This window comes from Siphateles boraxobius, unplaced genomic scaffold (assembly GCF_051911475.1).
Source record: "Siphateles boraxobius isolate OS27281-9 unplaced genomic scaffold, OSU_SipBor_1 23, whole genome shotgun sequence".
Lineage (NCBI taxonomy): Eukaryota > Metazoa > Chordata > Actinopteri > Cypriniformes > Leuciscidae > Siphateles > Siphateles boraxobius.
In genome coordinates, this window is record NW_027508844.1 from 1,767,326 (window position 1) to 1,780,763 (window position 13,438).

A 13,438-nucleotide genomic window follows, 5' to 3' on the forward strand; every position below is an offset into this window, starting at 1 on the left:
TGTGCACAGTATCACCGGGTATGCTCCTTCCTACCTTATGTTTGGGCGCCATCTCCGCTTACCTGTGGACTTGCTCCTGGGGACCGAGGCTGCAGAAAGAGGGTATAGTACCACTGACTGGGTGAATCAGCACCACCACCAACTGCTCGATGCCTACCGACGAGTCTCAGATCATCTGAGTGCAGCAGCCGCCAAGAACAAGCGGCTATACGACCGGACTGCCCGAGAGGCCCCTTTGTTACCAGGGGAGCGAGTGCTGGTAAGGGACAACCGGCGCTCAGGGAAGGGGAAGCTCCGCGATCGCTGGGAGTCGACGCCATATGTGGTGGAACGACGACAAGGGCCTGATGCTCCAGTTTACTCGGTACGACCCGAGGGGAAACCAGGACCGATACGGGTGCTCCATCGAAACTTGCTCCGTCCATGTCCGAACTATTCGCAGCTAGCGGCCGAGGCCCCAAGTGCGCCACCCGCCCCAGAGGTACTCATGGTAGGGTGGTCTGTGGTCCCGAGGGACCCTGAAGTTGAAGCAAGAGTGGCTCCGCCCTCGCCACTCCGACGGTCTCAGCGGGACACCCGAGGACAGCCTCCTGAGAGGTATGGCGAATGGAATTGAAGAACACCGGTTCTCGGGACTAGAACCGATTGGCGGGGGGGATGTCACGGGGGACAAAAACGCGTAGTGAGCGGAACCCTCTTGGTGAGTCACGAGTTTCTCGAGGGAACGATTTGTTTGCGACACATCCCACTCCAGTTCCAGGTGTGGCAGAAACATTGCCCGGCCTGATTAGCGCTAATGCACTGCAGGTGCAAGAGAGAGAGGAGCGGCGTTCACACAGGTGTCCGGCTTCACAAGCCAAAGATAAAAGGGCTATCCAGAGAGGTTTCGGGGAACGGGACGTGGATGTGGTCTGTTTTGTTTTTGGAGCAGTTTGGGGCTCAAGCTTTACTTGGGGAAGTTGTCTGGATGTGGGGAAGAGAGAAAGATAAGTGAATTGATTTCATCTTATGAACATTCGAAAAGCTTGAAGAGGATGCAGTGAATGTAAATCTGACTGTTGGGGAAGCTATGTGTTTCAGAGTGTGTTGAGGAGGAACTGAGGATTAAATATCCCCCACGGGAGTGTAACGAATGGATTGAGGCCTCTGATCAGCCCTATCGTGTGAGTGAATTGCAGTGTTTTTGCCTTATTTATATACATTGATTCATGGCTGTGGATTTGAAGTGAACACGAGTGTGGTGTGCTTTTACTGAGAAGCGGCCCCAACCCCTGCTTACACGTTTGTGAAAAGCTATTATATCTGCTCTCCATCAGAAGCCCAGAGTGATACAGCTGAGTTTGGAAGTATGCAGTATCGCTGGTGAAGTAAGCTTTTAAATCACTGTCTCACTACTTTGCACTGACGAACAGTATCCTATGTTGAGAAGAATCCTTTACCTTCCTACTTACCATCTGAGTCTGGAAGTATGCAGTATCGCTCGTGAAGTAATTTTTTTAAATCATTGTTTCACTACTGTGTACTGACGAAAGTATTCTATACTGAGAAGAATCCTTACCTTCCTACTTAACGTCTGAGTCTGGAAGTATGCAGCATCGCTGGTGAAGTAAGCTTTTAAACCACTGTCTCACTACTGTGCACCGACGAAAGTGTTCTATACTTTGAAAAATCCTTATCTTCCTACTTACGGTCTGAGTCTAGAAGTATGCAGCATCGCTGGTGAAGAAAGCTTTTAAGTCACTGTTTCACTACTGTGCACTGCTGAAAGTATCTTATACTGAGAAGAATCCTTACCTTCCTACTTACTGTCTGAGTCTAGAAGTATGCAGCATGGCTGGTGAAGTAAGCTTTTAAACCACCATCTCCCACTACTGTGCACTGACGAAAGTTTCATGTACTGAGAAGAATTCTTATCTTCCTACTTACCGTCTGAGTCTAGAAGTATGCAGCATTGCTGGTGAAGTAAGCTTTTAAATCACTGTCTCACTACTGTGCACTGACGACAGTATCCTATACTGAGAAGAATCCTTACCTTCCTACTTACCGCCTGAGTCTAGAAGTATGCAGCATCGCTGGTGAAGTAAGCTTTTAAAATCATTGTTTCACTACTGTGCACTGACGAAAGTATTCTATACTGAGAAAAATCCTTATCTTCCTACTTACTGTCTGAGTCTAGAAGTATGCAGCATTGCTGGTGAAGTAAGCTTTTAAACCACCGTCTCCCACTACTGTGCACTGACGAAAGTATCTTGTACTGAGAAGAATTCTTACCTTCCTACTTATCGTCTGAGTCTAGAAGTATGCAGTATTGCTGGTGAAGTAAGCTTTTAAATCACTGTCTCACTACTGTGCACTGACAAAAGTATCCTATACTGAGAAGAATTCTTACCTTCCTACTTACCGCCTGAGTCTAGAAGTATGCAGCATCGCTGGTGAAGTAAGCTTTTCAATCACTGTCTCACTACTGTGCACTGACGAAAGTATCCTATACTGAGAAGAATCCTTACCTTCCTACTTACCGTCTGAGTCTGGAAGTATGCAGCATCGCTGGTGAAGTAAGCCTTTGAATCATTGTCCCACTACTGTGCACTGACGAAAGGATTCTGTATTGAGAAGAACTCTTACCTTCTTACTTATCGTTTGAGTCCTGAAGTGAGCCGTATCCTTGGTGAAGTTGTCACAAGGTGACGAACTAGAGACGGAACTACACAGCCCACGGGGGGATGTTTCCGCCCGGAGCGGTTTCAACTGAACACCAAGCCGGCCTCAGATGCGTCGCTACCATAGGAACAGCAGCCGCTGATGGCAAAGTGACAGAAGGTGCGGCGCATTAAGTGACTGTGTGACGATTGGGACATGTCGCTTTTAGGAACAGACAAAAGCAAAACTTTGAGAGACTGAGTGGGTTGGGTGGGATTGCTGCGGCGTTCAAACTTTTCTTCTTGCTGAGAGAGAGTGAGAGATTTCTGTGGGACAAATCGGCTGGCGAGATCGATCCGTGGGAAGGGAATCCGCTACGAAGAACTGGGTGACGGAGAACAGAGAGGCAGAGGGCGAAGTCATCTATGAAGTATTATCGAGTCCACTTACTGGGGTGAAGATAAGTACCAACCTTCTACTGGCTGTATTATATGTGGGTTATACACGAAAAGATTATATATGAGGAGAAATGACATAAAAAACGGAGTCCAGATGTCTGAATGAGAAGACAGCTGTTAGGATTTGTGATTGCAGTCGCTGAATTGTTGAAACCCGCTGTCCAGAGCGAGGAGGTTGGCCGTGACCTTAAATTTCACGGAGTGGATGAGAGTGACGTGAGTTAATGCTGTGTCCCACTGTGTGTGGTTGAAGTGGAGTTATTGAATGCTTACTGTACAGAATTCTGTCACATGTCCATCGGTCTTGCCTTGTGTTACAGTCGGGAGTTTTCTGAGGAAGAGATTAAGTGAAAACGGACTTTAAGCCTGCTGTATTCTGATTCATCATTGATGCTGTTCTGGAGAACGGGGAAAATCCAGTTACCTGCTGTTCTGAGTGTTGAATATCCAAAGCCTGTTGTATTCTGATTCATCATTGATGCTGTTCTGGAGAACGGGGAAAATCCAGTTACCTGCTGTTCTGAGTGTTGAATATCCAAAGCCTGTTGTATTCTGATTCATCATTGATGCTGTTCTGGAGGACGGGGAAAATCCAGTTACCTGCTGTTCTGAGTGCGTCCCATCTGAAACCCGCTGCATTTGTCTCATCGTTGCTGTTGTGGAGAACGGAGGAAACCTCAGGTACCCGTTGTTCTGAGTGTTGTGTATCTAAATCCTGTTGTACTCTGCTTCATTATTGATGCTGTTCTGGGGGATGGAGAAAATCCAGTTACCTGCTGTTTGGAGTGTGTTCCATCTGAGGCCGGTGCATTCTCGTCTCATCCTCGCTGTTCTTGGGAGTGGGAATAAACCCAGTTACCTGCTGCCCAGTCGACGCCCTTCACAGCCCCAAGCCTTCTGCACCGACATATTGGGAAGACCAAACGTACGTGGAGTACCTACTTGCTGTCCAGTCGATGCTCCTTCACAGCCGTAAGCTTTCTGCACCTGTTGAACTAAGAAGAACCAACTGTATTGAGAGGATTTACCTGCTGCCAGTCGACGCTCCTTCACAGCCCTAAGCCTACTGCACCGACGTATTGGGAAGACCAAACGTACGTGGAGTACCTACTTGCTGTCCAGTCGACGCTCCTTCACAGCCGTAAGCTTCCTACACCTGTTGTACTGAGAAGAACCAACCGTACTGAGAGTAAGCCTTTGGCACCTGAGAGACTGAGAAGAGTCAACCGTACTGAGAATAAGCCTTTGGCACCTGAGAGACTGAGAAGAGTCAACCGTACTGAGAGTAAGCCTTTGGCACCTGAGAGAATCAGAAGAGTCAACCGTACTGAGAGTAAGCCTTTGGCACCTGAGAGACTGAGAAGAGTTCACCGTACGGAGAATAAGCCTTTGGGACCTGAGAGACTGAGAAGAGTCAACCGTACTGAGAGTAAGCCTTTGGCACCTGAGAAACGGAGAAGAGTCAACCGTACTGAGAGTAAGCCTTTGGCACCTGAGAGACTGAGAAGAGTCAACCGTACTGAGAGTAAGCCTTTGGCACCTGAGAGACTGAGAAGAGTCAACCGTACTGAGAGTAAGCCTTTGGCACCTGAATGTATCGAATAGAATCGAATGTAGTTCTTTAATGAGAACTAGTAATGTAGCTAGTTTTATTTAAGTTACTTATAAGCCATAAGCAATCGTCGATTAAAAGAGTATTTGGGGATTGCAGTTTGCTGTTTGACTTATCAATTTGTGTCGATAAAGTATAATAGGGTGAATCATGTATATAGTGCTTGCATAGTGCATATACTTGTAGCTGTTATGTATCTTTGGAAGTCCTTGAAATTAATAGGTTTCAAAGCGCAGCGCAGCGTTCCGCGTCCTATCTAAAAGGTGCTTCAGTCCTAGGCGCGCGCAAGTACACGAACCCCAACCCCCCCTGTTTGTAGATAGATAGATAGCCTATATATACACACACACATACATATACACAAAAAAAGTGTACATGCAGACCCGCTAACAACATGTCTATAATTAACTAAGAATGTGAATTATAAAAAACATGAATTATAGAAAGCATGAAAGGCCCAGTTCCTCATTAAGGCCATTTGGTTCTACTGTGTTAAGAGTGAAAATCCAGAAAGCGTCCCATTGTAGTAGGGACTTCACTATGTCACCTCCTCGCTGGGAGGGTAGAATTTTTTCAATACCCCAAAATTTTAAGGACGCACTGGAACCATGATTAGCTTGTACATAATGCCTCGCAATTTCATAGTCCATATTTCTGTTACGAATTGCTGCTTTGTGTTCTGCAGCCAGTAGCACCTCAATGCAGTACATGAGATCCACGGGGAGGAGTCGGATCAAGATCCAAGGGGTGGAGATGGGTAGGATTAGGGTTGGGTTTAGGGATTAGGGGTGTGTTTAGGGATCAGGGGGCGGAGTTGGCTAGGTTTAGGTGTATGTAAGGTGGGAGGAGTGGATCCGACTCCTCCCCGTGGATTTCATGTTCCGCAGTGAGAACCATCTCCCGGCAGCCCTGAAACACACACACACATCCCTCAGAGCACTGACCCGTGGTGTTGGTCATGTCATGTCAGATACCTGAGTGTAGAGACCTGCACTTCTGCGAGACTACCCCGGGACCCAGCGCAACCGAGTGCGGCGCGGGACAATATTTGATGGGTGAATGCGGGTGCGGGCGGCAAGATATTATTGTGTGCGGGTTGCGGGAAAATAAAATTATTTGTGGGAAATATAGAACAAAATAAAATAACTAGAAACAAATAAACCGTTATTTATCTAATGCACAACCAACAAGGATAACTAAAATAAAAACGATATACAGGCACATGGTCGGAAGCTAACTCTCGCGTGGTTCATAGGCGCAGAACAGCCAAGCCTACCACACAGAGGCAAAATGTCTGCACCGCATGACACACGCCATGTTATGGTATATTTTTATTTATGTACATTTCTTACTTTTTTACTGTATTTATTTGTTCTAAGTTCCTTGTTCATGTTCATCCATTGAATTAAATGCAAATAAAACGAAACATTTGTTTATTTTCCGTTTATTTTTTATTTTATTTTTTATATTCAACAGGGGAGCAAGTGAACAAAATCACAGAGTAGCAGGCAGTACTTATACGTCTACCCGCGGGATTTTGCGGGCGGGAGCGGGACGAAACTTGATTGTTGGGGGCAGCAGCGGGAGAAAACAACATATATTTTTGCAGGAACGGGATAAAATCCGTCCCGCGCAGGTCTCTACCATGTCAGATAAATGAGTGAGTGTGTGTGTGAGTGAGCATTGACCCGTGGTGTTGGTCATGTCATGTCAGATATATGAGCGTGTGTGTGAGTGAGCACTGACCCGTGGTGTTGGCGTGTGTCTGTACGAACAGCGCGTTCTTGCTCAGCCCCCCGCACAGGAAGAGGGTTGTGATGTCATATCCTGCCTCTTTCATGGCATCTAGGATGTGTCTGGTGCCAAGCTTCATACAACAGAGACACACAATCACATTAACACTGTAATACTGAACACTTAGTTAGTGTGTGAGTGAGAGTGTGTTTGTGTGTGTGTATGTGAGAGAGAGTGTGTGTGTGTGTGGTGTGTGTCTTACAGCGATGGCCTGAAGAGTTGCTAGATACAGCAGAGCTAAATCATCCAGTGTCTGTGATAAAGTGAGTCCCACAACCTGCACACACCAGCAGTGACATCATCAATCAACTCTCCACAACTGCAAACATTAGTTATAAAAGCTAAAACTATCTGATGTGTCTTTTTTCTTAATGGTTAAAAATAAGAAATTATATTAAACGTAAAGAAAATCTTTCTTTCTAGAACGTAAAGAAAAAAGTACTTTCTAGGGCTATTAACATTATTTTCATGACATTAAGCAAATGTCCCTGTTAAATCCACATTTATGTCCTCTGAAATAAAGCAAAAAAGCCCAAAAATATAATAAAAAAAAAATTTGTCATTACTATAAATGTTAATTTGGAGTTCATTCTCAATATTCTCATTCTAGCAGCACCAACAACCCTAGCAACCACCCACAACATCCGAACAACTGCCTGGTGCCAAATTTTGCCGCAGTAAGCACCACTCACATATTCTGCAGAAAATGTACGTCCAGTTATCAGTTTTATTAATAAATAATAAAAAATTAAATTAAATTAAAGGCAGTACAATGAAAACTATTATATTTTTTCATCAGCACTGTAACAAGCACAGCGTTCCTCACCGATCCCCGTGATGTCTGGTCGGCCAGAGGAGAGCGGTTGCCGTGGAAATCAGGCCAGATGTGCAGGCCGGCCGTCAGCTGCCCAGCTGTGCTGCGTCTCCAGACATGTGCTCCAGATGGAGGTTCAGGCAGGAGTAAACGTGTTTCCCACTGCAGAGAAAAGCTCAGCGATCAGACTGAGTGAGAACAGAAACGCATCAGAGCGACTGATGCTCACCTCTTCTCCGCCTGCTCTTTCAGCTGCCTGGAAGCGGCGTGTCCGTTCACCACATGGTCCACCTGAAAGGACATGACATCGCTCTAATTAAGATATTCATATATTTTCATGTAAACCATCTGTATATATAGCGTATTATGTGTTTATTGTAACGTTTGTCACAATGTCCTGTAGTACAGTGATGACTGTCTGGAACCAAGCAGCCAAACTACCAACCAACCAATAAACTAAAAAAACAACAGCCAACCAATCAACTACACCAATCAATCAGACCAAACAACCAATTTAAAATATCAACCAAACAACCAACCTAACGACCAACAAAACAAACCAATCAATCAAACTACCAAGGAAACAACCAACCAAAAACCAAGAAAATAACCAAACAAACAACCATCCAACCAAGAAACCAACTAATAAACCAAACAACCAAGAAAACCACCAACCAAGTAAAAAAACGACCAATCAACCAACAAACCAATAAAGACAACAACCAATCAACCAACCACCCACCAACCAAGAAAACAACCAACCAACTAATAAACCAAACCAAGAAAATAACCACCCAACTAATCAACCAATCAACTAAACCAACCAATAAAAACAATCCATCAATCAACCAAACCAAGTAGAAAACTAACCAATCATCCAAGAACAATACAACCAATCAACCAAAAAACCAATCGAATCAATCAACTGATCAATAAACCGAGAAAAAAAACAACCAACCAAATCAACCAACCAACCCAAGAAAAACAACAAAAACCAAACAACCACTCCTTTCAAGAACAAAACAACCAATCAATCAACCAATAAACCAAGAAAAAAACCCAACCAACCAATCAAATTAATCAACCAACCCAAGAAAAAACCAACAACCAATCGAATCAATAAACCAAGAAAAAACAACAACCAACCAATCAAATCAATCAACCAACCAACAAACCCAAGAAAAAAACCAACTAATCAAAATCTACCAACCAACCAATAAACCAAGAAAATAACAAAACAACCAACCAATCGAATCAATTAACCAACCAATAAAAAAACAACCAACTACCCAACCAATCAAATCAATTAACTAATCAACCCAAGAAAAAAACAACCAACCAAGTAGAAAAAACAAACAAACCACCAATCATCCAAGAAAAATCAACCAATAATACGTCCCGGGTTACGTATGTAACCCTAGTTCCCCGAAGGGACGGATGCTGCGTGAAATCGCAGTGGGAACGCCCTCAGCGTGACGCGTCTGAAGCATGAATGAAATCAGTCAATGGAGAGAATGAGCGTACGGCGAGTGACGTCATCGACCAGGAAGCTATAAATATCCCCTGAGTACACAACACTCCAGCTTAAAAGTTACTGAAGCAGCGACCCAAGGGGATGCCGAGAGTATGGCAGGACACGCAGCGTCCGTCCCTTCGGGGAACTAGGGTTACATACGTAACCCGGGACGTTCCCCTTCAGGGACTACCGCTGCGTGAAATCGCAGTGGGAACGCAATACCCACATCCCCATACGACCAAATCCCCGTCGTGTTGTCATTAGGAGACACAAACCGACGAGAGAACCTGAGCCCCGGGAGTGGAGCTAAGATCGAGGGAATAAAATCTAACGAAAGTGTGCGGTGAGGACCAGCCTGCCGCATCACAAACGTCCTGAAGAGAAGCTCCTGAAAGAAGAGCTGTAGAAGCAGCCATACTCCGGGTGGAATGAGCCCTTACAGCCAAAGTGAAGGCTGATGGGCCGAACCATAAGCAAGTGGGATGGCCTCGACCACCCACTTGCTCATCCTTTTTCTAGATGCAGGACACCCTTTCTTAGGTGACCCAAACAGACGAACATTTGTTCCGATCTCCTCCACAGGGCAGCTCTGTGGACGTAAGCATCAAAACCCAAACTGGGCACAGCAAATTAATTTTCTCCTGGTCTGACGTCAGAAAAGGCGGAGGACAGAAAACCTGCAGAACTATAGGTCTAACTGAAACAGTTGGAACCTTAGGAACATAACCTGGTCTTGGAAAGAGAAAGGCCTTAACCAACCAGGAGCAAATTCCAGGCACGAGGGAGCCACCGAAAGTGCTTGAATATCTCCAATTCTTTTTAGAGATGAGATAGCGAGAAGAAGGATAGTCTTTAGAGTAAGAAACTTTTCCGAAACTTCCTCGATGGGCTCGAAAGGAGCAAGGGAGAGACCTTCTAAGATGACGGCCAGATCCCAAGCTGGTACCCTTGTGCGAACTGCAGGCCTCAGCCTCAAGGTGACACGAAGGAAGCGAGACATAAGCGGGTGTTTCCTGAGGGAACCTCCACTTGAAGGGGTGTGGTAAGCAGCTAAGGCCGCCACATACACCTTCAGTGTGGAGTGGGATAACCCTGTGGAGAGACGGTCCTGCAGGAAATCCAGGACTGTACCAACCGGGCAGTTAACTGGGTCCTGCTGGCGCTCTCCACACCAAGAGGTGAAAAGTTTCCACCTCGCGGCATACAACTTCCTCGTGGAGGGAGCTCTGGATCGGAGGATGGTCTCAACGACCTCAGCCGAGAGACCAGAATCTATGAGCTGGGCCCCCTCAGAGGCCAAGCCCACAGCCTCCATAGCTCTAGACGGGGGTGAAGGATCGACCCACTCGCCTGAGAGAGCAGATCTCTCCTGATCGGTATCTCTAGGGGAGAGCCGTTGAGGAGAGACACTAGGTCCGCAAACCATACCCGGGCCGACCAGAACGGGGCTATTAGCAGGAGACTGAGCCCGTCCCGGCGAACCCTCTCCAGAACTCCTGGGAGCAGAGCGATCGGGGGAAAAGCGTACAAGCGTGACCTCGGCCACGGATGTACCATCGCATCCAACCCCAGCGGGGCTGGATGGCTGAGAGAGAACCACAGCGGGCAGTGTGATGTTTCTCGAGAAGCAAATAGGTCTACCTCGGCAAGACCGAAATGTTTCCATAGGAGTTCCACCACCTCGGGGTGAAGACTCCATTCCCCGGGCCTCGGCCCCTGTCTTAACAGGATGTCTGCCCCCTGATTTAAATACCCCGGGAGATAAAAGCTCTCAGAGAAAGAATTTTCCCCTGGGACCATAGAAGGATCTGACGTGCCAGTTTGTAAAGCGGGCGAGAACGCAAACCCCCCTGATGGTTGATATAAGAAACCACCGATGTGTTGTCTGTCTGGACAAGAACATGGTGGCCCCTTAGGTCTGGGAGGAAGTGTTTCAGAGCCTGAAACACCGCCAACATCTCTAGGCAGTTTAAGTGCCACAGACGATGATGGTCCTCCCACAGACCCTGAGCCCACCCGTGAGAGAGGCATCTGTCATTAGCATAACGCGACGACAAGGAGCTCCTAACACAGGGCCTTGGGACAGAAACCAAGGATCTTTCCACATGATCAGGGCGTGATGACACCGTCGCAAACTCACGATCATGCGAAGCGGATTTCCCCTCGGGGAGAATCCCTTGGTCCTGAGCCACCACTGTAACAGTCTCATGTGCAAGAGGCCAAGAGGTATCACGTTGGACGCAGCTGCCATGAGACCTAGCAGTCTCTGGAACTGTTTTACAGTGGATGACTGGCCTAGCTTGACCTGATCTACTGCAGCGAGAATCAAAGCAATACGAGCAGGTGACAATCGTGCCTGCATCGTCGTTGAATCCCACACTACACCTAGAAAAGTGGTTCTCTGTAATGGAGAAAGAACACTCTTTTTGGCGTTGAGCCTCAGCCCCAGTCACTTGATATGAGCAAGAACGACATCTCGGTGCCGAACCGCCTGTTGTTCCGATTGAGCTAGAATCAAGCAATCGTCTATATAGTACCGAAAGCGGATGCCCTGTAACCTCAGCGGGGCTATAGCAGCATCCGTACACTTCGTGAATGTTCGGGGTGACAGTGCTAGGCCGAACGGAAGAACCCGATATTGGTACGCTTCGCCCCTGAAAGCGAACCTCAGGAACTTCCTGTGTTGAGGGAGGATAGATACATGGAAGTAAACGTCCTTTAGATCTATCATGACAAACCAGTCCTCGGATCTGATTTGAACATCCCCAGTGACAGACACAGCGCCCTGTAACGTACTGGCAGGGAACAGCTGGTCTGGGCACTCCACAACCCTCCTCGGAGGGGGCGAGCGTCCCTCGGGAAATCGCTCGCCGAGTCTCTCTACGCCCTGTGAAGGCAGGGTTAGAAGAGCAGACCACTGAGGGCATCGGAAAAGACAGGGCACCGTGTTCTTGTGCAGTGAACTCAGGTCTTTCACGATAGGGACCACCCTCAGAACCCTGACGTTCAGCACGTCAGGATTTTTTTTTTTTTTCGATGAAGTAGTATCCTAACTCCCTGCTGGGTGGGGGACCCATTCCGCCAGGAACTCTACTAAGGGAACCAGCCTCTCGAGGCTGGCCTCCGGATGAACATCCCGAGTGACAGACACAGCGCCCTGTAACATACTGGCAGGAAACAGCTGGTCTGAGCACTCCACAACCCTCCTTGGAGGGGGCGAGCGTCCCTCGGGAAATCGCTCGCCGAGTCTCTCTACGCCCTGTATAGGCAGGGTTAGTAGAACAGACCCCTGAGGGCATCGAGAAAGACAGGGCACCGTGTTTTTGTGCGGTGAACTCAAGTTTTTCCCGATGGGGACCACCCTCAGAGTCCTGACGTTCAGCCCGTCAGGACTTTTTCGACGCGGCCTTTCTGGCGACAATGACTGTCCTCAGATCAGTCCTGCCCCGAGAAGGCCGCGCCGGAGAGCACCCCGCCTCGTCCCTCCAGTTTCTCTGCAGGGGGGCACGAGACGTGACACTCCGCTTCTGCTGTGCTCTTTTTGAAGACGAACTCGACGAAAGACTTTGCTCTGGTTGAACATTCTGCGTGACAGACACAGTGCCCTGTAACGGCGCACCGGCAGGGAACGACTGGTCTGAACAGACTAGAACCCTCCTTAGAGGCGGCGAGCGTCCCTCGGGAAAGCACTCGCCAGACCCTTCTACGCCCTGTTTCGGCAGGGTTAGTAGGACGGGCCCCTGAGGGCGCCGGGAGAGACAGGGCACCCTTAAGGGAGGTGAACGCAAGTCTCTCTCGGCGGGGACCCCCCTCAGATTTCCTTTGAGCAGGTCGGCCTGAAAAGCCTGCATAAAAGTCATCGTATGCAAACATGCAGCCGCCTGCCGAGCCACCGAGTAAGCCTTCCCCACCAGCACAGAGGTATATATATTTATTTATTTATTTTTTGGTGGAAGAGCCGGTGCTTTAAGTGAAGACGATGAAGCAGGAGAGAGATAGCTCGCAAGCGTCTCCTCCGCCTACAGTATCGTCACATAACCAGCAGATTTAGCACCAACAATGTTACCATAAGCATTGGACTGATTTGTGTAAATTCTGCTTGAAACCGGTCTAACCCAGGTCTTTGAAACCTCAGCATGAAGATCTGGGAAGAACGGTAAGCACCGGCTAGAAGGTTGAGGTCGTGCAGACAGAAATCTATCATCTAGATTGTTTTTAATTCTAGAAACCTGTCTATCAGCTGGCCACTCGATACTGTTATTTTTTTTTTTTTTTTAGCTTTTCAACAGCCCGAGATAATACATCCATCAAACCTTCTTCATTTGCAGTATAATGTGATAAAATAGTTTTCTCTGATAATAAACTTTCGACATCCAGCTCCTCAGAACTGGAAAATCTCAATTCAACATCATCATGTGCCTCCCCCTGGGCAGAAGTAACCGCCGCAGCGCGTGCTTCCAGAGCCGGGTGAGAGGCACTAGATCTCGTCGGAGATAGCTGAGATAGGGCGGAGCCCGTCTCAACGTCGCCAGCGAGATCCATCTGCGAGCCCCAAGACAAGCGCCGCCGCTCTGCCTCAACAGAAGCGGGACCCGAGCCTCGGG

General features: G+C 47.6%; 1 pseudogene; it reads right to left on the reverse strand.

The window, feature by feature from the left end:
* Positions 1-3,215: 3,215 nt before the first annotated feature.
* Positions 3,216-13,438, reverse strand: part of LOC143747607 (FGGY carbohydrate kinase domain-containing protein-like) — a 51,785-nt pseudogene continuing 41,562 nt past the window's right edge.